This window comes from Python bivittatus, unplaced genomic scaffold (assembly GCF_059951505.1).
Source record: "Python bivittatus isolate LINGU-HERP-01145 unplaced genomic scaffold, Pbiv_v1 ctg000580_np1212, whole genome shotgun sequence".
Classification (NCBI taxonomy): domain Eukaryota; kingdom Metazoa; phylum Chordata; class Lepidosauria; order Squamata; family Pythonidae; genus Python; species Python bivittatus.
The window spans coordinates 20900824-20928354 of NW_028277087.1; the positions used below are offsets into that span (position 1 = coordinate 20900824).

At 39.5% G+C, this 27531-nt stretch overlaps 1 long non-coding RNA gene across 1 annotated transcript; it reads left to right on the forward strand.

The window, feature by feature from the left end:
• Positions 1 to 243: 243 nt before the first annotated feature.
• On the forward strand, positions 244 to 23893 carry LOC103058686 (uncharacterized). Its single transcript, XR_456058.3, has 4 exons — positions 244 to 350; positions 7651 to 7773; positions 13862 to 13967; positions 15939 to 23893. It is a non-coding gene; the product is annotated as an uncharacterized LOC103058686 (long non-coding RNA).
• The last annotated feature ends 3638 nt before the right edge of the window (positions 23894 to 27531 follow it).

Genomic DNA, 27531 nt, shown 5'->3' on the forward strand with positions numbered 1-27531 from the left:
GCCTCGCCTGGCTCCCTGCTCCTTCCCGCTCTCCAAAGCCCTCGCCTCTTTCCACTTCCAGTTCTCCGCAGGACATTCCGAGCGGCCGCTGGAGCCGCTCAGGAGATGCTGAAAAGAGCGTCACTGGCTCTTAGCAACGCGCCTAGCAACAAGCTAACATCTTTTCCCTCTGGACCAATCCGGGAAGGAAGGGAACATCTGGGCGCCCGCCTCTCTGCTTTCTGAAGAGAGGAGGCGATGAGCTCGCCAGTGACCGCAGGGACCCGCAGGAAGCTGGCCGACGGGAGCGGGAAGAGACCAGCAGAGCCCTCGCATCAGCCTTCCCCTTGGGCATGTGCGCCGTTGGGAAGGTAAGCAGGGCAGGGCAGGGCAGGGCAGGGCAGGGCAGGGCAGGGCAGGGCAGGGCAGGGCTTTACCCCCCCCCCCCCCCGCAACCCGCTTCGTTTTCCGCCCTTAAAGATGCTTTGAGCAACAGAGGGGTGAGAGGAGTGGAGGCTGTGCGCTTTGAACGCTGGACATTCTCCAAGGCTGAGCCGCGCACAATGTTCTTCTGGTCCGCTGCAAAGTGTTTCTGAGCATACACCAAGTTCCTCCTCAGCTTTCGCCAAATAGCTTCGGGTGCAAACTGATCGCGGGAGGAGAAAGGCACGAGAAAGGAGTCTTCTGCTGTGTGTCTTTCCACGTCTATCTATGGGAGGACGCACAGCAGAGCCGAAGCTACTCAGGGGACGGGCCCATCTGCATCTCAGGGTCATTTTCTTTTTTCTCTGGCAGCGGGGGTCTCCGTCTCTGTGTGCGCACGTTGAGGGGGGGGCGTCTTTTCGCAAGGCGATGAGCGTTATCAGCTGGGATATTCTGCTTGCCAAAGGCGCTCTCGTTACGCCCCAGCCACGTTTCCTTTTCCTCTAAAGGGTATTTTATCCATCCAACTAACACCTAAGCTCCTAGAGCCCCCGTCCCTTTGCAGGAAGATCTCAGATACAGGACAGAGTGGCCTCTCTCCTTCTTGTCCCTTGTCCCTGCGTTATGTCACTAGATTAGCATCCTTCGGAGAAGTTCTTTACGCTGCTTTTCTTTTAATTCAGCTTGTTCCTGTCAAGTGTTCGTTTGGTGGCTTGCAGGAAATATCCTCTTCCCCTCTCTGCTCCTGCACTTCAGGGAGTTGCAGCCATACAGAGAGAAAAAAATTGGGTTCAAGAAGATTTCTTTTCCCTTTCACACTTATTTTTTGGCGGGGGGGGGGTTGGGGGGATATTAAGTCATGCTCTTCCTCAATCTAGCATCCTCCAGCTGTATCAGACAACTTCTCCCATAATCCCTGGCCATGATGGGGCACTGTGATCCAGCATGTCTGGAGGGCACCACATTGGGGAAATGTTTAATTCTAGTGTTGGACCTTCTGAAAAATAACCATCACAAGGTTACTACAGTTCTCACATGTAGGAGAAATAGCTTGTTTGTGAGATCAAGCCTCTCTCTCACACATGGAATACATATGCCAACATGGAGCAACTTGTTGGCATATATGTTCTCTGTGTTATACTATCAGTGCATATTTCCCTGACATTGCTTAAGGATGATGCCTTAGGACTTAGCTGTGTATGAAATGCTTTAAGTTTTCATAACTTTGTAACATTGTTATTTTCATGGTCAATGCCAATAAAATTAATTACAGTGATATAATGTTTTAATTTAGCTCTCAGGAGGCATGTTATTAGAATATTTTTAAAATGCATTGTCCCTTTATAAGTTTCATCCTGACAGCTATGCTTCTTCCATGGATGTATACTCAAATCACACACTCTGTATCTAGACAATTCTATCTTCTATCTGTCTACCTGGACAAGATAAATAATTTGCATGGCTTTTTGTGGGAGATATTTCTGGGAGATCTTTTTGTGACTGAAGTCCATATCTGTCATTTGGGGAGAGGTTGAGAGCCACAGTGTAGGGGAACCTGCATTACATATAGGGGTGGGATTTGGCTCTGTTTGGGAATCTCTTTTTTTGAACTGTGATATACCTAGGGCTTACACTACACTTTTCAACTGCTTTCCACTCAAAATGGAAGGAAATTATACCACAGATTTTCAGGGGGTAGGGACAGAAGGGCCCTAAAGATTAGCAAAGGGGTCGCCTGGCACCCTGGGTCCACAAAATAACTATTCATGGTTTAGTGCCTTTTACTTTTGAATTAAGGGAATCTTTGCCAACTAGCATCCTCAGAATTCTGAGCTGACATGGTGGGCTGGTTGGGGATTTTGGATGTTGCAGTTCCAACACTTCTGGGGAGTGCATTGTGGAAATCTGAACTAGGAGGCTTTCTTGGCATTGAACTTAGTATGCAAACCATCACTCCATAGTATCTACTGCAACGGGCAATAATCCTGACCTGCTTCAAAGGGTAGTTTTAATGATCATGATGTCCTTAACCAACCTGATGCCCTGCAGATGTGCTGGGGTTCCAAGTCCGAGAATTCCAAGCTCATAATGGCATAACAATAAACTATTCTTATGTAAATGCTACTTATTATACATGATTTAATTAGCCATACATACAAACACACGCATAAACATTTCACATCTTATTATATATAAGCATTCAGTTTAAAGCTTTAATAAGGGTGGAATAAAAAATAAAGAACCCATACCCGAGCCTGCAAAATATAGCAGGTAGCAATATTCCTGCAAAATCCTGAATGCTAGCATTCCATTAAATGTTTATTTGAAATTCCAACTGAGAGCGCTTCACTCTTTTAATTTTGGCAGGGATCAAATGTGAACTTTCACTCACTGTCAGAAACAGAAGCATTCCGTGTCTTGTGTCAGATAGTATCAAAGTCTAAATCCTACTGCAAACCAACCATCATATTCCACCAAATGCAACAGAACATTGAACAGAAGATAGGAAAGAAGTCTAATCTAGAAGACTGTAATATGAACAAAGCCCCACTATCCAATTTCAAACACTGAATTAAAAATATCCAAAATGAAGATATTGGTCTGATCCAGCTAGGAACACAGCTGCATGAATGACCAGCCGCATACAAAACTAGGCGCTGAATGGTTTTTCTCTAAGCTGATTTGCCAGCTCAGTGCCTTTCTTTAAAGCTGGTATCTAATATTCCGACAGCAAGTTGTTTGGGGATGGGGAAATGACACCTGGATTCAACCCTCTCCCTTCCAAGAAGTAGCTGATAGCAGAATTTAGGATGTGAAAATGTGCTGCGTACACACTCCTTTCACCCATGTTCTGGCTGGAATAATTAAGTTTCCTATGAATAGTCAGCACATTCGGAAATAGTAGGAGACTATCCAGCATGCCCTATCAATGTTTACTGAAGAACCTTCTTGGGAATCGTTTTGAAAGGGAATTCATTTTGGCTACAAACCACAGAGGACAAGCAACTTTGCTGTGTATCATGATTGTTTACTTAATACATTCAAACTGTGCTGGGAGGAAAACCCATGTTGAGAGTAAATACATTATGGGTTTGGGGATTTTTTTTAGCATAGCATCAGTATGGATGCAAAAAGCTATTCAAGGGGCTCCATCAACAACTCTAGGATGGGGTAATACAATGAGTTCCTTTAGACCCCTCCCAGTATCAGATGCAGGGGCCAATAACAACATGATTTGTTTTAGAAAAGTGGCAGACCATTATTGCAAGTGTGAATGTGTGTGTTTGTGTGTGTGTGTGTGGTGGATTAGAAGAAACTTTGGTCTAATGCATCTGGCAAAGTGCCTTTGGACCATACCATATCTTGGAGAATTAATGAAGAGACCAACATGCCTTCTAAAAATATAAGGGGCTTCACTGTATCAAGTGTATGTGTTAATCACTTTGGAAGGGTTTCATAGACTTTTCCAAACCTCCTCCAGATGATAGACTGTGATGTCACATCCAAAGCTCTTTGCAATTTATATTAATTATGTATAGGGAACACTTTCCTGCTTACTGATCTCCTAACCTCATTTAAGTGGTGCTATTAAAATCAATGGGAGTTACTTCTCAATCAATAAGTTTCAGGTTGAAGAGTTCACATGCCTATTGATTTGGCAAATCTTTCCTCATTCATTCTCAGAGCTGCCCTCTTCAGGACTACAGCACAGCCATGGCTTTGTTGCCCTGCAAAGTTCCTTAAGAGGATGAACTGCCCTTTGTAATTTTGTAGCTGAAGCCAAGGAACTGAACCCCAACCCAAGCCAAAATTACTACCCTTGGTAAAGGATAGCTAGAACAAAGAGGAGGAGAAATCACTTCTGAAGCCCTCTGCACAACTTGTAGCTTGTACCCAGTGAAACCCACTGATCACAAGTGAGGTTTATCAACACTCCCCCACCCTCTATTCTATCTTTTTGGCTCTTCAGATGTTTGAAGCACCTGCTTGGCTGTAGCCATTTCATAAAACATCCCATTCATCACACGGATTTAATTCCCTCTCCTCTTTGTGCTATTCCTGATCTTCTTGGTGTTCACTCCATATTGCCTTTTGTGGAGAGGTTTAGAAATACCTTTTAAAAGTTCAATACCTAAATCCGTGATTTCTGGTTTCTTAGGGTTTTCTGAGCAAGCTACATTTTTTATAAGTTTATGATTTTGCATGTCTCAAGTCAGGAGGCCTCTTCTTGCATAAAAATCCAATCTATGCCTTGCATTGACTTCCAAGGTCTCAGTCAGAGCAGTGCCAAAGCTACTCAGCAAAAGTTGGATTTCTAAAGAGAAGTATGAGAAGTATGCCATCAAACTTCAGCCACATGGCTGAAATTTTCACTACCGGAGGAAATGGCATATTTCTCGGTCTTCCCTGGTCAAGCCTTAGGAAACTTCGTGATCTCCTTGAGCTCAGCTTACTGGCTTCAGAGTTGGGCTGTACTCCTATCTTTTAAGGTCCTCTAGCACAGAATGTGATGTCAGTGATTTCTCTTCCTGACCATTCTCTGCCTAGATTTATAATCCACTCTTCCCACCAGCTGCCATTGATCAGATGTGCGGCATTGTAAATAGCGTGGATGCTATGAACAGGAAGGCAATGGGGGGAGAAGCTGCAGCTGCTCCACAGTGGCTGAGGCTGTTTGCCAGCTTGGAATCAGGAACTCTGGATTGAAAACCCTCTCCTTCGCTTCCACTCCAAAATCCTTTTGCTTAATCTGATAGCAGAATAGATTTTGCTCTCTAGGGTTTCATTTCCAACTCTGTTATAAAATAAATACAAAAGCCATGGTGACAGAGATAGAGAAAGGAATGGTTTTAAAACATGCCAGAAATAGACGTGCATAGCAGTCTATTGCAAAATAAATACAAGATCATAGAACAGGCAGGGAAGAACCTTTGATCTTGGAAGCTTAACTGAGCACTCAGATGCACAAAAATGTACCTGTGTTGTCAAAAATGTTAGAAATCTATGTATCTCTCTTATGCCTGGTGAGATGCTTGTCTACCTAGACAGGCATTATTTGCTGACCAGCACTGCTTTCAAGAGTCTCCAAGGCTAGGCCATCTGCTGTGGTAGTGGGATATTAAAAAAGTCAACATAATGGCCTCAATTGTATGGTTGCAGCTGCCATTTTTATTTTTGCACACCATCTCCTCTTCCTCACCCCATGAATGTCCCTGCTCAGAGTGATGTGCCTGTGGTGGGGGTGGGGGTGGGGGTGGGTTGCTATCACATGCTGCCTGAAAATTAAGTTTAGCCTGCATTTTTAAGTGAACAACCTCATGTGCACATCCTTCTAACTGTGTACCTCTCTAAATTTTGTAATATAGTTCTTGGATCAAGAACTGCACTGAAAAATGCAATTAGTAGAAAATATACATACAGAGATGTGTATGTGAGGAAAAACTGCTTAGGAAACAATTCCAGTCTGGCCGTTCTCAAAAGGAAGTGAGCATGTTTGTGCCCCAAACTCGACATATGTTTGGTTATGATGTTGGTGCAGTTGGATGGGGCAGTAGAACTTCTAGAAGCCTGCATCGACACCATATTTCCTGGTTTCTTGTCTTTGCATAATTTATCGTTTGGATTGTAAAAATTGAGCATTTTTGTTGAAATTTCACACTACTTTGTCTGCATTAGGGTACATATTTCCCTAAATATGCAGTTTTGTCCAATGCTTTATTTTTTAAATTGCAAATTGCTTTGAAAAATTTCCCCAAAGAACCAGTTTTGAATAATGAATTTTCCATCTCTGTATCAGTCGGAAAATGTGAAATTAGCTTCATATTCAAAAGCAAACTAATCAAATTTTTCCCTCTTCCCTAATCTGTACTGACTCTCCTGCCCAGGAAAAAATCATTGGGCATTGTTGATTGCAATCTTTGGTGCCATAAACACCAAGATTGGCTAGAGGTGCCATCCATCCATCCATCCATCCATCCTGTGTATTGAATTTCTTTGGAGGAAAGGCTAATTGGTCATTTGATGAGCAATGAATGGTTAAATAAGAGGTTGGTTAGAAAATGGGCAGTACAGTGGAATAAGAAGCATAAGCACGTGTCCTTGGTCTTAAGCATGGGATTTGTTTATATCAACAGTCAATATTGTGTTCTTTTTGGAAGATACTTGCATTATCATTGAAACTAGCTTCCTCCTTATTACCATTTGCCATTTTTTACCCAGGCTTTTTACAGTTTTTAGGAGCTTTACATAGCTGCTTTATCAGTGTTTTTCAACTGTCAACTGCCAAGAGCCATTTTGAAATGGATGGTGTACAAATTGGAGAAATAAAATAAATAAGTAAGCCTTGAAGTGACATGCTTCTCAAGAAGGGGGAAGAAAAAAGAGTTTTGGGTGCCCTGAATGGATGGTCCTTGAATTTTAAGGTGCTCCAGCTCAGAAAGGCCTATCTTGGTACATGAAGATATAGCCCAAATAAAGGACTGGTCTTGGTGATATCCTTGAATAAAGGGCTGCATGAAGCTTACGAAGAGAACTACAGTATTTCTGTGACAAAAGTCCTGTATAGGTTAATAAAGTTGTAGCTCTAGTTTAGCAACTTATCTGGCCTCTTCATTCTTGAGGATACACATAGCTGTGAACGTTCATGTCATTTGTTTGATTACAGAAATTAAAGAAAGTAGACTGATGATTGAATGCATACAACACTGATCTCTTGCCCACAAAGCAAAGGCACCAAGTTATAGCCTTCCCTCTTATAGCTAGAGGGATCAGAAACATGCTTCTCATGATATACTTTGGAGGGTGTCTGAATCATTTATCTTGTAATGGTCAAATATATCTTAAATATATCAACAGAACTGACACAAAAATAAACCACAAGGTTTAGCTTGCAATTCAGTAATTTCTTTTTTAAAATAGAGTCTTTGGTAGTCAGTGGCCTAGCAAACTAAAAAAGTAATTGCTATTTACAGTCAAGGATACCTTATAGTTTTCCCTTGCTTATACTTACTGATCTGTCACTGATCAATATGATTTTCTTTTTCTCTTGGAAGTATCTTCAAAAACATGGATATGACCTTTTTCCATTTCCCAGGGATCCAATAAGCAAGGCTTAGGATAGCAGATGTTTTCAGGATATTGCTGATTATTTCCCCCCAAAATGTTAGCTTTGGGGTGCTTGTACACCTCTCTCTCACACTTTCCTTTCTCTCTTTCCTCTCTTCCTCCTCCCTTGATTCATTTTAACAGGTGTTTGTTCAGCAGAACTGTGTGGGAAGCGATGCTAACTAAGCCTGTGCAAAGACAGAAACTCATTAGAACCAGTGAAAGCACAGCAAGAAGTCACTTTGTGGATTGATTTGGCAAGACAAGGTACAACATATTGCTCGGGTTTAATTAAAGTGAGAAACAACAAAGCGCTGGCATTGTAAGTCTCTGTAGGAGTCTGGAACTTCAATCTCAAGATACTGGCATCAGCAATCAGATGTTTTACTCCTTATGCCAGCCTTCTCCAACCAGATTCTCTCCAGATGTGTTGTATTGCAATTTCTATCATCCCTGATTACTGACCTTTCCAGCTAGAGAAGATGGGAATTGTGGTTAAAAATATTGCAGAGTACCAGGTGGGGGAAGATGATTCTATATTGTCTCTCATGGCAACCTGTCTTATGGTTAGTCTTCATTGTGCTGTGGTGCCACTGTGGATACCCAAAGGAGATCCTAGCTTAGTTGTATGTGTTCTAGAAAAACTAGGACGGTCTTACATGCTTCTTTAAATCAACTGATTCTGGGCTGAATTCTAAGGAATTTGTAGCTCAGAGACAGCTAGATAACTTCTCTATTTCCTTGGCTTCCTGCTAGATTCTTGTAGAATCATAGAATAGAAGAGGCCAGTTACATCATCAGGTGTAACTTTCTACTCAGTTCAAGGATCCAAATTAAAGCATCCCCTGCAAATGTCTATCCATTTTGCTATCTATTTTGAAAATATCCAGCCCATAACTTTACTTAACTGACCTCCTGTCTACCTCAACACCACTAAACTAGCCTTCTTTTGCTGCTTAGCTTTAGGGCCACAACACATTGCAAAATTAATATTTAAGCACATGGTTGAGAAGGTTAGACAGTTTCATATAAGCTACTCCAGTGGCTTCATCACACCCCAGAACTTCAATGTGACAATAATACTCTAAATTATCCTTCATGATTTTGAGTAAACTCTTGACTGTAACAGTATGTATCACTGTGGCTTGGAACCAATCAGTGCAACTCACATTCCCAAAATATTATGTGTCATCTAAGAATTAGGTCAAAGCATTCTTCATAATTACATAAGCTTTGTTATTCTGGAAGGAGTGATACCAATTTTTTTTTTCTGGGAGTAAAATTTGACATTTCAATCCTGTTGGACTGTACAGTAGCACAGACATCAACATCATATGAAATCTGGCCAGTGGTTTTCCTTGCTTGTTTAAAACCAACAGGAAGCTACACAAAAAAGTTACATTACTGAAAGTTGGATACATTTGTGGTAGATATAGATCTTGTTTTAAAAGTATATTAAATGTATAGAGACAAGGAACTTTATAAACCAAAGACGGAAGACAAGGAAATGTGTAATTTTAAATGAATCACATACATCTATCATGCTGGTCCAGTCCTGGTTGGTAGATAGATATTTTTCAACTTCCCAGATGAGGACTGAGAGAGAGTGACTGGCCCAAAGTCACCCACTTGGCTTCTGTGTCCAAGGGAGGACTAACACCTGAGTCTCCCCATTTCTAGTCCAGCACATTAACCACTACGCCATACTGATTCTTATATAGATATATGAGGCTCTGTATGTTAAGAAATGTGAATATAAGGGAAAATGGCATTTTCAATTGATTTTTTTAATCCATAAAAATCTTTGCTGAAAGCTGCCAAACTGAAATGAAAATGAAATGGATTTTAAAAAATAATGATTTGTATATTACTAGATAGAACAGACTAACATTCATCTTCTCTGGAAAGTCTCCAGATGGACATGACACCAAGATAGCCATCTATTTCCTATAGCAATCTTCTACACTTTGATGGTCTCATCATCCACAACATATCCTTATCTACCCACCATACAGTAGTCACAATGCTATAGTTCTCATGGTTCAACAGCTACATATAGGTTTCCTCACTAAAAAGATATGTAGTCCTTTACAAACCAACATCTACATTTTTAGTGGCAGTGAATTTTTAAAAAACTAGTAAGTGAAGTAATTCTTCTGGGAAACTGGATTAAAATAGACAAAGTGGGCAAGTCTACAGATGAGTAAATCTGACATGATATAAAGTTTTATAATAACAATTATAATGGGACTTATAGACAGACATTGCAGCTCATTGATGGGAGATCTCAGGCCCAATTCTTGACAGCTCTATCCCTGTCTATAATCCTGGAAAGCTTTTGCTAGCCTGTATGAATAATGTTAATCTAGAATGGATTGGCAGTCATTTTGCAGATTGGGCAGCTGGAATGATACACACCATTTTAAGCGATTGGAAGATGCCCTATATATTTATTCTGCCTGCTGAGTAGCAAAAATACTTCCCAACTTCACCAACAGACACTGGTTTAAGGAGCAGATGTCACCTCACATATTTCATATTTCCATATAAGCCTAATGAGAAGATTATGCTGAAAGAAAGTGACTGACTCTTTCCACGGTTGAGGATGGACTTGAACCCAGATCTCTAGTTCATTGCCAGAACTACTACACAATCTGGCCTTTTAATTTAATATCCCTTTAATTAAATTTACAGGAGCATTTAAACTTGCCTTTTGAATGAGAAGGTTAAAAGTATTAGGCACATGTCACTAAAACTTTTTCGGGGGATGCTTATCCATATGTTTTACATCCGTCCATATCTTCACCTTGGCACTGAGCTTTAATCCCAGGTAAGTGCATGAAGAATTGTGGCCTTTGGTCCTTATTTTTAAGCGAACTGACCTGATTCAAACATTCTGGGCTAATATGCAGCTCAGAATGCAATTATCCTTCAGATTTTACAGTGTAATTCTTGGATCTAAAATGTGCACAAAATGTTTACTGTAACAGATAATGTATGTTTGGGGAAACTGTGTTCAAAAATGTGGATTTTTTGTGTAAGGGAAATACCTATAAAAGTATATCATTTAGGAAACTTCTCATACTGTTTAAGTACACTTTCATGCAGGTTTTAAATTAATATTTGCCAGAAACATGATTGATTTAATCATGTTTATCACTGAATAGTTGTGAAGCTGTTGTGAACCAGAAACAGCCCCTCCTGTCTCCAAGTGCCATTTTCACAGTGAGAGCAACCTCATTAGAAAGCCCAATTATTTCCCTTCTCTAGGCCGTGAGGCTGTTTTCCTGCCACAGCCTCTCCAGCAGTGACCAGGATTGAATTTTCCTTCACTTCCTTCAGTTTCACACCAGGTTAAAGTTACTGTTAATTAAAGCAGGAAGTGCTAGCATAGAGAGACCAATGCTCTGGCTAGAAAGGAAGCTGTAAATAGGAGCTTCCTATTTCAAGTGTTTTTTTCAGACTCAGAGGCATTCTTGGAAATAAAGATGATGCTAGCATTTTGCAGCTGACAAATACTTAATGAAAAAAAGAATAGTCAGGTGGGACAGGGAGTGTTGAGGTGGCAAAGAAGGTGTATGTGGCCATGTGGCCTATCCATGTTCTCTGAACTTTCTTCTTCCACTTTAACAAAGAACAGCTTCTGAACTGTAACACTCATCACTTGCTGTGGTGCTGTGATTACATAAATGACAGGGTTCATAGTCTTGACACTGAGTTCTCTGGTCTGCAATCAAACTAAGGTAGGATCTTATAAGTCCTATGATGGCCCTGAGAATGCAGGCGATGCCTCATGCATCTATTAATAGTGAGTAGGTTTGATGTACACACCATCTTCAATCTACGGAGTCAACATTGATAAGTGTCATGTTCTTCTGGACCATGAGGAATCCCTGCATGTGACATCCAGTGAGGTGCAATCTAAGAAATTAAAACAATTACGTTTATGTCCATGTGTGTGTGTATGTATATATGTGTGGGTATATATACACATGAACAAGTGAATGCTCAGTTTCACGTATATAGAAGCAATCAACCCATTTTCCCTACCTGGGAAACAGTGGCTTTGTCTTGATAATTTATTAATCTGACAGCCCAGGCTTTTGAAATAGGATAGGAAGTTTCATCCTTGCTTTTTCCCAGTGGAACACTGCAAATGCAAAGTGTAATAGGGATCAACCATTGCCAACAAATTAGATAGCAAGGACATCCATGAAATTTACCCTTTACCAGGGTTATGAAGTAAAGAATCCATACTGCCAAGAATATAGTCATATATTCCATGATATCAACATGGCTGCGTCTTGGAAATCAGTTTCAGTTTTGGCTCCAAACCCTCCCTTTCCATTTGCGAGAAATACTTGGAATTGTCTATTGCTTCTGGTTCATAACTTCTTTTATAATGTCTTTCTTGTCAGATAACCAAGGGCAAAGTTTTAGGTTGGTTGTCATGTAAAGGAACTTAGCAGTTGGAAACTGATTGTGGAAAGCAATTGGAACACTTTCCAGCTGGCTCAAATTTTCTGCCCAGAAACTTTGATTTAGGCTTCATGTTTCTATGTAGACATTCAAAGAAAAATCACAAATAAGACCTGCTTGAGTACAGTGGAGATGATGCCCCAGTGTCTCCTGGTTTCAACATTTATTGTTATTAAATGGTCCAGGAAACCAACAACAGCAATCCTCAATCAGTCATGACTGTAATATAGTGAGTGCCTTAAAAGACTAATAGATAAGGTAGCTATTTTTCCAATCACTTTAAATCACCTCTTTATAACACCCTCTAAACAGTGAAGCTTGCAATATCCAGTGCTACAATAATTTCAGAAGAACCAAACACTAACTTCTTTTTGTAGGCTAACACTAGGCTTCCTTCTAATGCAGCTGATAGTGACACTGAATAGTATAATAAAGGGAAATCATTTTTGGCCCAGAAGACTTGCACCTATTTTAAAATAAGCTGTCATTTTTTAAGAGTCATATTCATGTTGTGAAAATTAAATACGTCAACTAAACAAATATCCAGGTTGACCAAAGGATTGCAGAGCTTTCTGGCAAGCTTCAGGGCTTTAAGGAAGGCAAAGGAAAGTATGCTGAAATTGGGGAAAAAGTAGAAGAAAGAGGAAAAACAGAATGAGCAGACTACACAATTTTTATTAGTTGATCAGTTTGGGCTGAACTTGCATGAGGACTGCTCGGATTTTCAGCGTGGTACCACTGCCATCTTGTGATGAGTGTATAAAGTACTCCAAAAAAATATAGCTGTTGCGGGGGGGGGGGGGGGAACAGTGTTGCAAGTGAAGCTGTAACAGCTGTGCTGCAAATGCTTAGAATGCTGAAAGCAAACTTTTGAATTATACAGAAGTTGTATTTCACATGCAGAAACAAAACAAGAATGGGCAGTCACAGGGGGAAGCAGGGGAGGTGGTGGATTTGACAACATGCACCTTATGAAGTCATTGTACAAATGACTATAAATTGCCTCATTTGCAGGCCAACATAATGATGTGCATGATGTCACTGTGGTTCTACTTATGATTGATACCCTCTGTCCAAGATCATATTGTACCGTACAACTGGCTCTTCCTTAAAACAGAAGTATAGAAAGCTATAAACAACAAGGAAGTCAATTTGATTATGCACCACTAGGCTTTGCTGAAAGTAGAACATAAGTATTAAGGCCAAACGGCTCATGAACCCATCACCCTGATTCAGCAAGAAAATTTGCACCACGAAAAGCAGGAGTCTGTTAGAATTTCCTCAGTGCATTAGGAGACACAGATGTATGTGGGTGGTTCGCTGTACTTTTGGCGCAGTGCTCATAAATAATTTAGGGCAATGAAGAGCATGTACATTATAGCCCCTGTTGCCCTGCGATTGTCTGAAGAACCAACAATCAGTTGGAAAACTGTCCTCCCTGCCTTCATAAAGAACAAGGGAAAGACCTACCCTCTTAGACATCAACTGCTGGATTGCTTGAGTATCTGTGGTTGTACATGTGCCCATTATTATAGGCTGTCTTTAACTGCCTTGCAAATCCTATGAGGGCCTTAGGCCTCCCTGTTTTGTGAAAAAAATACATATTATTGCTTAGGGGCCACATGTAAAGTTGAGCACCACGTTGTGTTTTCCTTTTTATTGAATACTTTATTGTTATGTGTATACATGTATGGGTTTTAAAGATCCCAGTCATCATCATAAAAGCAATCACTTATTACTTTATTAATTACATTATTATCAGATCAATGCAAAATATGCTTTGTGATTTGAAGGAAGCCCTTCTAAAATGCTACAAGATCTTGGAGTTGTCATGCTGCTAAAATAACAATGAATCCTTCTTGTTTGCCTGTCTAAGCCAAGTATTGACAAATACCTTAACAACGTCGAAAGTAGCCTATTTTAAGAGGAAATATGCAGAAGAAGAAGATTTACATCAAGATTACCCAGGGTATTTTCCAAAAGTGAGTATGTTCTTGATAATATAACAAAACTGAAATTAATATAGATGAATTTCCTAACTTGCAGTGTGTGGATAGTTGTTAAAAGCAACATTTTTAACATGAATTTGATCTAAATTGCATTGCACATAAATTACATTTATGCATGCCAATTGTAGTGGATTTACATTTGAAGAACTAATGGCTGATGAGATAAAACCATCTTGATCAATAATAAGGAGGAAAAAGAGGCCATGGAGATCTCCTGTGGAAAGAGGTCTGTAAGGCCTCCTAGGGCACAGTGTCTAGCTCTCAGGACTTCTCTCTTCAGAGCCTCCTCTCCCAGCTATGCAATTTTTTTCCCTTGGGATGAGGCTGTTGGCCCAATTCATGGGAAAAGACTTGTATTCTTGGTTGTCCGAAGTTGTAAACCTGAAAATGTGGTGCCAGGCCTACTGGTGGTAGTGGCTAAGTAAGTAGGGACAGCATCTTCCAACTTTCCCACATTATGGAAAATCAGCCCTAAGACAAAGCTGGACTCTCCCACTGAACTATGGTCACTCCATTGTTGATGGAAAACACTGATGAATTACTGATGAAGTATGGTCACTGTTTTATGGCAGGCACCATAAAATATGGCAACTACCATTGGTGCTTCCATTTTTTCTTTTTCTTTTTTTCCTCTCTCTCTCTCTGTTTCTATTTGAAGAACCCTTTTGGAGGATTCGATGGAAATAAAGTTACAGTTGCCAGTATGCATTTATTAAAAGAAGCTTCTACTACAACTGAAAGATGTAACCCCTCCATAGAGACAAATGACTGAAGGGTGAAATAATGAAAAAAAGAATTTGATTTATACTCCTTGGCTACTTGGTGTTCATTTTCAGTAAATGGAAATTGAATCTAGTGTGATCCATTACTTCAATTATTCATTTGTTCAGAAACTGCTTTCCCCATTTATGGATGGGTTCATGTCTGCCATCATGTAATAGCTCAGGAATGGGCATCTTTTGCTGGACTGAGGACTACACTTGTCCTCAAATAGCTTGGCAGAGACTGCATTCAAAGCAATGGGACTGGACAGGACAGGACAGGCAAGCAGGATAGGAAATATAAGAAAGGAATTACAATCCTCCCTGCCATTTTTCACACAAGCTCTATAAAATATTTTCAACCTCTATAAAATATTTTCTGAAAAATAACCTTTTTAAAGAGTTAAAAATAGGTGCCAAACTGTGCCACTAAATTCCAGCAGCACATTGCAGTACTGAATTTCAGCAGTAAAGTGCAGAACAGTTCCTGGGGCCCTACTGGGGCAACAAAGGAGGGGAGAAGCATTGTCCTCTTCTACAATGGATAATGGTAAATTCAGATGACACACTTTTCTGTATGGTTACCTTGGTGTACTTCAACATGAACTAAGCTTCCAAACTGGTTCTGTGCCTGGGTTAGAAGTGTGGACTGCAAAAATTTGAATTACGGGTAGTCCTCGCTTAACAACCACAATAGGGACCGGAAAATTAGCTGTTAAGCAGGGTGGTCATTAAGTGAGTCACATGACCGGACCCAATTTTATGACCATTTTATGATGGTCATTAAGCGAATCACTATAGTTGTTAAGCAAATCGCATGGATCTTAAGCAAATCCAGCTTCTCCAATGGACATTTTTTGCTGGAATTTGCTTAACGACCATCGTAAAACTTGCAAATTGCAATCATGTGACCGCGGGGGATGGTACAACAGTTTGCGATGGTCGTAAGTGCAACTACAGGTTGTAAATCACTTTTTCCAAGGCCTTTGTAACCTTGAACGATTGTTAAATGGACAGTTGTTAAGTGAGGACTCCCTATATTAGATGGCAGAAAACACTAAGCATTTTTGTATGTCTTTGGTGTCATCTAGTGGTCAGTCATATTTTTGCAGCTTAGCTCTCGTAGGCCTATAAATGTATTTTCTGCTATCCTTGACAATTCCCACTTTTCCTTTTTGCTTAGCACCTGATATTACCTGAAGATCGGACTTGCATTTTGAAACTTTCTCTGCAGAAGCTCCAGTTCCTCGAAGACCCTGAGCTCTATCTCCGTCGCTCAGTGCTGATTAACAACTTGTTGCGGAAGATTCACCTGGAAACTGAGCGGGAACGCTATGAGTACCTTAAGGAAAGCCCATGCTGTCGGACTGCCTATTCGGATACAAGAAAACGGCTGAAGTTTATGGTACAAGAATGCCGTTCTCAGTCCCTTTATTACAAAGAACTGCATTCATATCATATTGTGCCTTATTCTCCGGAGAATGCCATTTATGGAGTGGGCTATTCAAGTGGCCACTTGGAGCAAAATTCTCAATTGCTTATTTATAAAATGAAATGAGGGTTTTTTGTTTTTGTTTTTGTTTTAAAAAGACATGTGGATGATTTTTTTTCTGGATCCTTGGATGGCTTATTACCATGCTAAAGTGATGCATTAATGTGCAAACATGGGAGAGATCAAAGGTGCAAGTCACCTTCAGCTATATTGCAGAATGCGCCAGTGGTAGCATTTAGGACTTGAGGCTGCTTGGTTGCACAGTGATGGTGCGTGTGAAAACCGTGCAATCTGGGATTTCTAATAAGCCATGAGCCCTGATGTGAAGTGCTTATTGGCTGTTCAGTTTTCTATATGTATATATTCAGACTAACTTTAACTGCTAAGTTATGCCACCCTTCCTTAGAAATGTAGACTGACAATAAGAGAGTAATATGCTGGCTGGGCTGAAGTGAGAGTTAAAGGGGGTGGATAGCTACTTCTCAGAAAGGTCTAAAAAGACTCATAATCATTAAAAATATTGGTTCATTTACATCACCCCTCTTTTTGAAATATTCAACAGCATTAATCATCTATGCTTAATCATTTATTTGCTAGCATGCTTGGTTTCTGTTTCAGTCAGTACTGATTTTATTAAAATTCAATAATATTGAAATCTGAAAATGGATAATTGGGGGTGAGCGGGGAACTACATTCATTTGCTTCTTAAATTTGACCAGAATCCTCTCTCGGAATTGCTGTTATACCGATTTGGCTCTAGGATTGCAGGATGCCTATCATAAGGGTGGGAACAGCACCTTTTTTAAAAAAAAAAACAAAAAACAAAAAAACTAGAACCCCAGTGTAATTGTGAAGAAGATTTCTGATCCAGCACCCACACCCAGGAGCAAAATACTAATAGAACAAGTGGGACCAAATATACAGAATTTTTTTTAAACAAGTGTTTCTAAGTATATGCTCAGCTGAGACGTGTTTTTTTGTATCAGAACAGAGATTGCAATCCTTTGGATTACAATCCTTTGGAGATGAATATTCACACATGGTCCCTCTTCCTACCCTTTCTTCATTTCAGCAGTCTAATTTCATTGGTAGAAAATATTCTGCTGGTGCTTTGGTTAAACCATTGGTTGTTCAGAAACTTTTGCAAACCACTAGCAGATCTATTGAAAGATCTTCATCTAATGTCTGCTGGCCCCTGGCCTAATACAATCAGTATTAATATTTTTTGCCTATTTTATGTGTGTATGGGGTGTTTGTGTGATTTGGGGAGATCACATGTTGAATTGTATCAGATTGCTGTAAGAGACAAATCTGTTCATGTTGTCCCAAAGTTCACAATTGACATAGGAATCCCATGGGAGCCTGTGAAATGTCTTTAATTAGTTTTGAAGGTAGCCTACAAGGAAGATAAGTGATGGCTTGGTGAAGATCACCAGAAAAGTTGCAGGTGCCAAAGTTCTCTTCAAAAAAATGCCAAAGAGAAATACTAGGCAGGTGTTTGTAAAAGAGAACCTGCTTCCAAAGCTAAGATGCTGTGTGTTGTGGAAAGGAAACCCTGATAGCTGTTTTATTCCAATTTAATGGTAATCCCCCCCCCCCACCAAGAATTCTTAGGAACCACAATCAGTGTGACATTTTTCTAATGGGTCCCATTTCATGGTCAAACCACAATTTTAGAGTTCCCTGTGAAGAGTGCATAACTGTGAAGCCTGTTACAACCTGAGGGGGTTTTGCTCTTAGGTGTTGAGTTGTGCATTATAGGCCTGTGACATAACTAATAGATGAATATTCTTATGCAGAAACACAGCCTAGATGAGAGAAGTACTGAGCAGTACTGAAGATCCTGTTTTTGTTTCATGTGGGCTTATTTGGGGAATCTCCTCCCCCCTCCACAGCGGCCTGTTCCACCTTGGTGGCCTCCAGATGTGCTGGGTTTCAATTCTCCTGAGTCTCAGCCAGTGGCCTGTATCAGAAGTGGCTCTATAAGAATGGAATCCAGGTTGTACTGCACATGTCATAACACAAACCCTGTGACTTAAGTACTTACATCCAGTGTCAGGATGCAAATGTGCATGGGCAAGTGTACACTGAGACATCAAAACACAACATTTGTCATTTTTTTCATCACTGTTGGCCGAAGATGCCTATGCACCTAGATCTGTAACCATCCAGTTGTTCCTGGACTGGATATCCTCTCCGTCTCAGTCCACATGGTCGGTGGCAGGGTGGGTTGCAACCTACCATGCCTTTCTCCCTAGGTTACTATTTGGCCCTCCTCTGATACTCAGCATTTTCTGGCCTTGAATATACCAGCCCTCTACTTCTCACACTACTATTCACTTCATTAGGGGAGATGGGGATGGCTTTGGCAAATTTTTGGACATTCCCAAGTAAAATGTACTCCTTGTCTCATATATGGATGGTGTGTGTTCGATAAATAACTCAAGGCAGCAAACACATCTAATACCTAACCCTAACCCTTACCCTTCCTCCTCCTATTTTCCCCACAACAACAACCCTGTGAGGTGAGTTGGGGTGAGAGAGAGTGACTGGCCTAAAGTTATTTTTGCTACACAAGGAGAAAAGGCAGGATTTGTCACGCTTTTCTTCATGTATTTGCCTGGTCCTTTAAAATACCATGTAAAAATGGGAGATCTTTACCTACCAGATCCTAAAAAAAGGAAACTAATAGTTAGATGGGAAACCATTCTAGATAACAGCTTCCAATCGCCTTACTATCACTTGGTAGTCCTTTTCATCTTAGCTTTTTGTCAGTAGTCCTTGTTAACAAACAGCATTCCTCTTCTTTTATGGTAGGAACTTCTAATTCGTTCACATAACCTTGTTGCATCCTTAGTTAAGGTGGACACGTGGAAGGTCATAGGTGGCATTTCTTGTGGCTGCATCCCCGATAGCCACTTCCCTGAGAATAAGCTCTTGAAGCCAAGAGGTTTACTTCCACATAAACATTTGCAAAGTTACTCTAGTGCTACTGTTGCTGAGAAGGTTAATGCATGTGAATTGCTGGGAACTGTTGTGGCATTTCGCTTAAATCTTTTTGCACAAATCTGGCAAAATTTGCAATGTTACATTCCAGGTTTCCCCAAATGTAGCTTGGGTAGTGTTTTGTTTTATTTTGTTTTGGTTGACCAGGTGTTGATTTGTAAAAGAAACAGTATTAATTATTATTTATTTATGCTAAACCTTATGCTCTAAGCAAAGGAGAAACAGCAGAATTAAAGTATTTGGCCATAATTGAAAATCCAAAGAATGTGATCTGTTAAAGCTGTTATAAAATCATAGAAGTCCTTAAGTATCTTTAGTTAAATGATGCCCCCTATCTAGCATAGTATTTTAAATGCCCCACTTAAAAAGAAAAGAGAGAAAAAGACAAAAAAATCCTGTCCCTGCATATGGGGGTCACATAGCTCCGTTCCTTTGCATCATAATCCCATCTGTCATAGCCCTTGCCTTTTCCAAAGCTGTTAAGTGCAGCCCCTGACCAACTAAAGGGTTGAATAGTTCTCCTTTAGATGGCAATATGTATTCTGTCACTTACTTCCAAATGTGTTAAAAATAGCCCTTCTCAGTTGAGAGCTAATTCTTCTGAACCAAGCTCTGGCTTTCCCCCCAAAGTCCTCTTTAACTGGTGCCATGGTAAGCGTTTTAAACTAGGTATGATCATCACTTGAGAGGTACTTTTAGTTTAGGGAAACTGGCAGATCTTACCATTATAATGAACAGGGCCATCTATCACTACTGCTTTATATTGAACTTATAAGTGGCATTTTTTATTAAGTACTGTCTGCTCTAACTAGTAGTAGCATTCTAGTACACCATCTCCCAGCATTGCCCTCTGACTCTTTGAACTGGAGATCCCATCAGTGGAAGCTGGGAGCTTCTTGCATGCCAAACACATCCCCTACTCCAGTGATATGCCCCCCTCCTTCAATCTATTTTAATTTATTTGAAGCCTAAATGTGTGAATTCCTTTGAAGCCTAAATATTGGCTCCTTTTTGCTTGATTAGCATTAATAAGCTTTAGATTCCTCGTGCTTTGCATGATGAGCTTTGCGCACGGGTCTGAGTTCATACAACTGGATACAGTTAGAATTACATTTCAGTAGTCCATCTCAGCTGGTGAGATCAGAGACTGAAATCTTCTTAAAGAAAAAGTGGGTTCAGATATTTAATATCCAATAGAATGATTGCATGCATTGGTTAGCACCTTTTTAAAAAAAAGAAATATATAAATAAATCAACTACAGACATCAACCTTTTGCCTGTCAAACTTTGGAGCCTGGGATGTTGTAAGGACTTAGCTTACTCAGAGTCAGCAGTCAACCTCACCTTGGCTTCAATCAAGTCAACCTCAGTGCTTTTATTTTTAATCACTGAATGTATCCATTAGCACTTTAAACTGTCCAAGAAAAATGAAATTATAGCACCTTCTGTTCAAGTGCCCCAGACTGCTGCCTGATATAGCTCTTTCCTATCTCCCATTGGGCCATAAACCAGGTATCTTGAAAGTTATGTCTTTCCCAATATTGGACTATATAATTCTCATTATTCCTGCTGAGCAATAGTTGGTAAGTTTGGCGATAGTTGGAGTTCCAACAACATCTGCAGAGGCACTGTTTTTTCCACTTTTTCCACTTTTAGCCTTGTACGACTGTTACTTGCCCTTGATTGTTGTATTAATAGATCTGCTCTAAAAATTGCAATCAGTAAAATCTGAAGTAAATGTGACGGTTCTTCCTCAAGCAGAATGTCTGTGGAATTTCAGGTGATATTTAATGCGTTTTTTTCCAATGAAACTTATACTAAACTTGGCATTTCTCAGAGGAAACCTTTTGAGAAATTTTGAAGTATTTCATACAGAGATGGGAGGGATCTTTGAAGTAATCCATAGAGAAACAGCTATAGCTATTTAGTGAGATCAGTGGCATATCTCGGAACAGTACTGCTTAGTTTTTTCCCAAGTTACCTTTCCACAATTCTTTTTAGTTTTGTTACTTGAATTCAATTTGCAAGGATTTTACTGGTATAAAGAAGAATGCAGCTCCCTGGTAAGGAATATATTAAATAACAAATATTATGTTCAGTGACCAGATATTTGTCAGGTTAGCAGGGTGCAAGTTACTATGGCTGACCTTAGTTTGTGTGAAAACTACTGATTTCCCAAAAGTTCTTTTTTTTTTTTTAATCAAGTCAAAGCCTTCACCACCATAGCTATAGAAGCAGGGTAGGTTAAATTTGGAGTATTCAAGCTAATGTCAATTTTTTGCCCATTTGGAAATGTGAATTGTATCAACATTTCAGCCTTAGTTTGTATTAATTCCGAAGTAGTGAGATGAATTTTTTATGCCTCATTTTCAGGTTGAAAGACTGCATAAACTGTGTAACAACACTTAGAAATACAACCCCACTTCATTCAGTGGAAACTATGGATGAGATATTGCTCCTAGAATACATGTATTCTGCACTTTTCTTTTTGTATTTTTGTGGCTGATGAATGTGTGTGGTTGAGTATATGAAATATTGTGCCTTAAAGTTCCCTTATTATGTGAGCCTTCATTTCTTGTGAAAACTATACAACATGTATTATAGCTAAGGATGGTTGGATGCTCTACAAAGATCCATTCATGGTATTTGGGTCTCACACAAAAAGCCATTGTTTGTACAAATTCTGATGGAACTTGAAACTTTAAATGGTAGAGATCTGAACATAAAATCCACATCTGCACCCCAAGATTTATGCTGCTTCCCTGTTCTTACCATCCGTTTGTAAATTTAGTTTTACCTATGATTGAATTGTATGCACAGTGGCAATTATGTAAGATGGTATTAGGTCAAGAAATACAAAAATTGCTTCAGACTCCCTTTATTCAATATGCCCTTTGTGCACATAGACATATATGGAAGAAAATATGCCCATGCACACATGCAGTTCTAAGTCATTGGTTCCTGGAATGTCATAATTAAACAAAAGAGCGAGAAGACTTTTAAAAAAGTATTCTATTTATATTTTGGCTAAATTGGATTTTACTTGTTATAAATCACTGCTATAGAAAAACCTGCATCATACAATGTCAAAGATTGTCATCATAAGATTTATGCAGATAGAACTATGTATTGATTAAGTTGATTAATTGTAAGTGTGAAGTTCCTTTCACCCATAGAATGTGTTTGATTTTTTATTTTATTACATGTATAAATCTGCCCCACTCTATAATGACTCTAGGTGGCATACAGTAAAAGCAATCCTAAAACACAATTAAAAACCCAAAGGTCCAGAAGAAGAACTATTCAAAAACAATAAAACACACAGGAACCACCACTCATTCCTGGGGAAGAGCCAAGTTTTCAGGGCTGTTTTAAACATGGCTTTGGGGGGAGCCAGACTGTTGCCACTGCATTAATACTTGCTAAGTAGGAAGGTTTGTGTCACTGGGAAAATTGTTTGTAGGCAGGACCTAATTCCATCCACACAATTGCTCTGTCCTCATTGCTCATGAGGCACAGATGGCTGTAATTGTATGCAAAGACATATAAGCAAACCCTGGCAGCTCTCTTTTTAATGCAGGGCACTGGGGATGTGGGAAGGAACACTGTGAGGAAATATTTTGAGTCGAATGCTCCAAATTAAACTCCAGGATTTTTCTGCCTAATCTGCCTTTTTCCAAAAACATCACAATTGAGCTTTCAATCTTGCCACTAAATTCTGAACTCCTGCCCAAGCTTCAAAGGACTGCTTTAACATTCAGCAACAGGCAGGGTCAGGGAATATCTTGTGGACAGCGATCATGAGCGTACTGTATAGGTGAGGAGTCTCAGAGAGAAATACAACAATCAGTACCATGGACAGCGCTCAGCATTTCAGCCGGTTGGTCTACGCGAATGCCTTTCGTTTGTCTCAATGAAGCGTTTTACGACATAATGATGCACTTCGTGATGATATGATTGACCTGAATGAGACAGTCTGCATTGCCTCACAACCTCTTCTGGCAGTTGCACAGCCAGAGGCTTCTGTGCCTGCACTGCACATGGGCCACACCCCCTGTTCTAATAGTAACAATTATTATAAGCATGGATGTGCTAATTTATTACTGACATTTCAAAAATGTAAGATTTTTGCCAAATTCAGGATCCCAGGGCACGTCAGAATATAAAAACCATAATATTATACATTATGGAGCTATTTCCTTTCCAGAGAGCAATGGAAACTCATAGCTTTTTTCCCCTTCTTTATGTAAATAAGGACAAACAACTTGAAAAAGCCAAAAGGGGGTTAAAAACATATAATTCCCTTCCATTTTCTGTGGTTCTGATATCAGTCAGCAGAGACAGGAGGGAGGGAACCGTCTTGGGTTCTCCCTCTCTCTCACCCACTAACAAGTCAGTTGGAAGTTTCAGCCAGACTATATAAATAAGGCAACAAATATGACATCAGTTATTCCTGGAACTTACAGAAGTTGGATTTGGATGTGGAGGTGAAGGATTTTATGGTTCTAGCTTGGAATGACTTGCTTTGTGTTGTACAATCAACAAAATATTTTGCACCTACTTGAGACCTATCTGAAAGGTTTTTATGGTTTTTTTTTAAAGTACTGCTAGAATATGCATCTCTGTCTCTCTCTCACACATACAGGCACACACATATGCATGGTGTTACTAATAAAATGCCATTTCTATTGAAAGAAGTGTGTTTTCATTAATGCTATAAGTAACCCATAGAAGATATATATTCCAATTTTGATTGTCCTTATCCAACACCTTTTCCACACAGAAGATTCTTACATGTGGAAGCTGCCCACTATTGCAATGAAAGGAGATCTGCACATATCTCAGATACGTCCTGGAAATACCGCATCCTCAGTTCAAGTGAAGGGGGCAGGCATTATAGACTGGTTATAAAAACATATTGTTCGTCAACCAGATTTGGATTGGGTGAATATATTATGGAAGTTTCCTGATGCAAACAAATGGATTGTGAATCCACAGCCTCTTTTATTCTGAGATCATTGATTTTGGAATGTTATCAGTCTGCTTAGGCTTAAGATCTTGCGACCTTGGGGATTGCAGCTTTAAAATTTTAAACTGATTAATCACATTGAGCAATGACCCTATGTAATTCCATTCTGGATTCTCACTTAAGATTATGGTAGTATTTTCACAAATACATTGCAAAGAGAAATAAGGCATTATGCTCAAGGCATAGCAAGTATCTCTAACTTTTTGGGAGGACCTTTATTAGTGTGCATGTGGGGAAACTCTCCAGCACGACTTGAACTAAAATTATCAAAAGTCATGTGATTAGAACAATTCAGAAAACCATTTTTATGGATGCTGCTGCTAAATTTTTACATGTAATATGTAGTTTGGCCTTTTCACAGTTTAATTAGTAGCAATTTCATTTTATGTTGTAACAAAACCAATGACTGGATTTACACCAGATAAACAAAAAATTAGCACGTCTCTCATCCAGGATTTTAAATCAGATAGACTAGTAATTTTCCACCAGAATTAACTAATATTAGCTCACACACGATGAATCTAGACCTCATCAAGTACTGATAGGTTTCAGAGTTTCAGACTATAATTTAACACCAATTCTTTAACCTTTATTTCTTTTCCCAGCACTGTGTTGAATATTAAATAATAGACATTTTCCTCTTACTCCCAATACTCTTGCTTTACACATTCAAAAGATATTTACTGCTAAATACATAAAGAAGACATTATCGTCTTTCTGTATAAAGTGAGTATTGCCTCACATAACTGTTCAGAAGTTTCTGAACCTTATATTCCAAAATTGTACATTCCAGCATTTGCTTTTTATTTGTTGAAGTAGCATAAGCAACAATCCAAATACAAATATATACTATAATAGAATTCTACATCAGGAGTATCTGCAGCATCTTTAAAATGGTGGGCAACCGAAGTCCCACCCCTTTCTGCATGCATTTCATTTTGAAGTTTCCATTTTCCATTTTGACTCCCTGTCCCATGTAACAACAAAATTCTCATAATGTCTGCTCAGTTAAAAAAAATCTTGAAACTCTTGTTTCATCTGCTTTATAAAATATGAGGTGTATTTACAATGAGATGGATTCAAGTATCACCGTGTATCCACCAAATCAAATCCCTGTAAATAGGTTTGTAGCATTTTTCATAAATCGTAACTCAGTTTACTTGAAAATGTGCTAAGATCTACTGAAGGTTCCAGCAAAATCCCCTGCCATTATTATTTGATTAACCACCAAAGGAAAAAGATGTGGAAAACATCTATGAAAATACTTTCATAGGGTGATGAAATGGGCGATCCCTAACTGGGCCATAATAGTTAATAAGTGCCTGCAAAGTGCAATTGCACTATTGCAACCTTTACTGTTTGAAAAATCCTTCTGAAAATTTATTTCTTGTTCCACGACAAAGCTGAAGGACTTATTAATCAAAGTTTATACCCCCTCTAGCAGATTTGGAGATATGACTTATGTTGTTATCACTTATTTCTTTTTAAAATTCCTTTGGGAATATGTAAATTTCTAGTAGAAAAACAACTTCAGGTTTTAATTTACTTAATTTACTACAAGTCTGTCTCCCCTTAAAAGGTCACCTTAAGCCTTTATTGACCCAAAGAAACTATTTGGGTCAATTATAAAAAACATATAACCATTACAAACTGGTCTTTATTTTTATTCAAATCTGTTGAGTCTACAACTAATCTAATGTTGTCAGCTGCTTCCCTAGTTTTCATAAACCTTGCTTAATAACGAACGGTATCATTTGCCAATTTGTAATTCTATCTTTAGATGCAGAAAAAGCTTTTGACACAATATATAAGTACATGTTTGCTGCATTAAATTGGTCTGGGTTTCCCTTGAAATTTATAAAATGGATTAAGATAGTATATGAGTTGCCCACATCATGCAGGTAACAAATTTGACATCTGGCCAATGTAAATGGATTACTATGGCCAAGAGATGGATACTGCAATGTTGGAAAGATACAGTAAATGTATGGCCCCATTTGGTGAATGGATTGAAGACCTGATTGCACTTGCCACTTATGAGCAGATTGCCTATAGACTTGTCCTTTGTATGGACAAGTATAATGAAATATGGGACTCATTTATACAAAATACGGTAGGAAAGAAAAAAATTGTTGTGGAATTTTTGCCAAGGTCAGGAGCACAACGCTGAGGAGAAGAACCATGTTTCTTGCAATGATCATTGGGTGCCTGCTTTTAAGAAAGAGGGACCCTGAACAATAGAAAAGCATAGGATTTATACACTTTTGAGGAAATCTGTGGGATCTGATTGGAGGATAGGTTTGGATAGGTGTTAAATGGGGGATGAATGGTTTTTCTATTGTGAGATAAGAACCATGGCAAACCCTTAAGCAGACAGGTGATGGCCCTCCCATTGTTTCAGTATGAGTGTTAAGAGGGCTATTTTTGGCAGTGGAACATGGTCATGCTTGGGTCATGCGATAGCTTGGAGCTGATCCTGTTTTGCTTGAACAAAGAATGGCAGAAGGAAGTGGAGAAAAGAGATTGCGGGAGAGGCAAGGGGGAGGGGGGCAGAAAGAGAGGCAAGGGGAGGGGAGAGTTTGCTGCAGGAGAGGCAAGGGGGAGGGCGGAGAGTTTCCAGCTTTCTTTTATTATTTTTCCATCACAATTCCCCCCTTTCATTGCTTCTAGCAATGACTCTTTTTAGGAATAGCCAAAGGTGTTTTGGTATCCTGCCCAAAAGTTTGGTGCAGAGGGAGCAAAAACAGGTAATAGAATGTAAAGGAGGAGAAGGAGGGGGAGGGAAGTGCCCAGGCTTTTTTTTGGCAAAAAGGGAGATATTGGGGAACCAGCCACCAACTTATTTCTTGTAGGAACTGAAGTATTGTGCAAACCACTCTGATTAAGTGTGCTGGGGGCAGGGGAGAAAAGAAAAAGAAAACAAAATGGGTTTCTTTAGGGAAAGGACTGACTGGGATATGCAAGCAGAGTGGGAGAAGAGATTTCTGAAATAGATACTGGCATTATAGCAAAGCAGAGTATAGAAAGCAGTACTGAGTATTAAGGGGGTATGTGAAGTTGGGGTTGCATGGGTCAAAGGAGTTCAAATTACCCCAATATCTGTGAATGCAAGAGAGCCCAAATGTAGATAGGAGTGCCTGAACAGTTTCTTGTGCTGAAATCCAATCCCAATTCCAAGTTGCATAAGGGAAGTATTTGACATAGTTCTGACAACCCATTCCATTCCATTCCATTCCATTCCATTCCCCC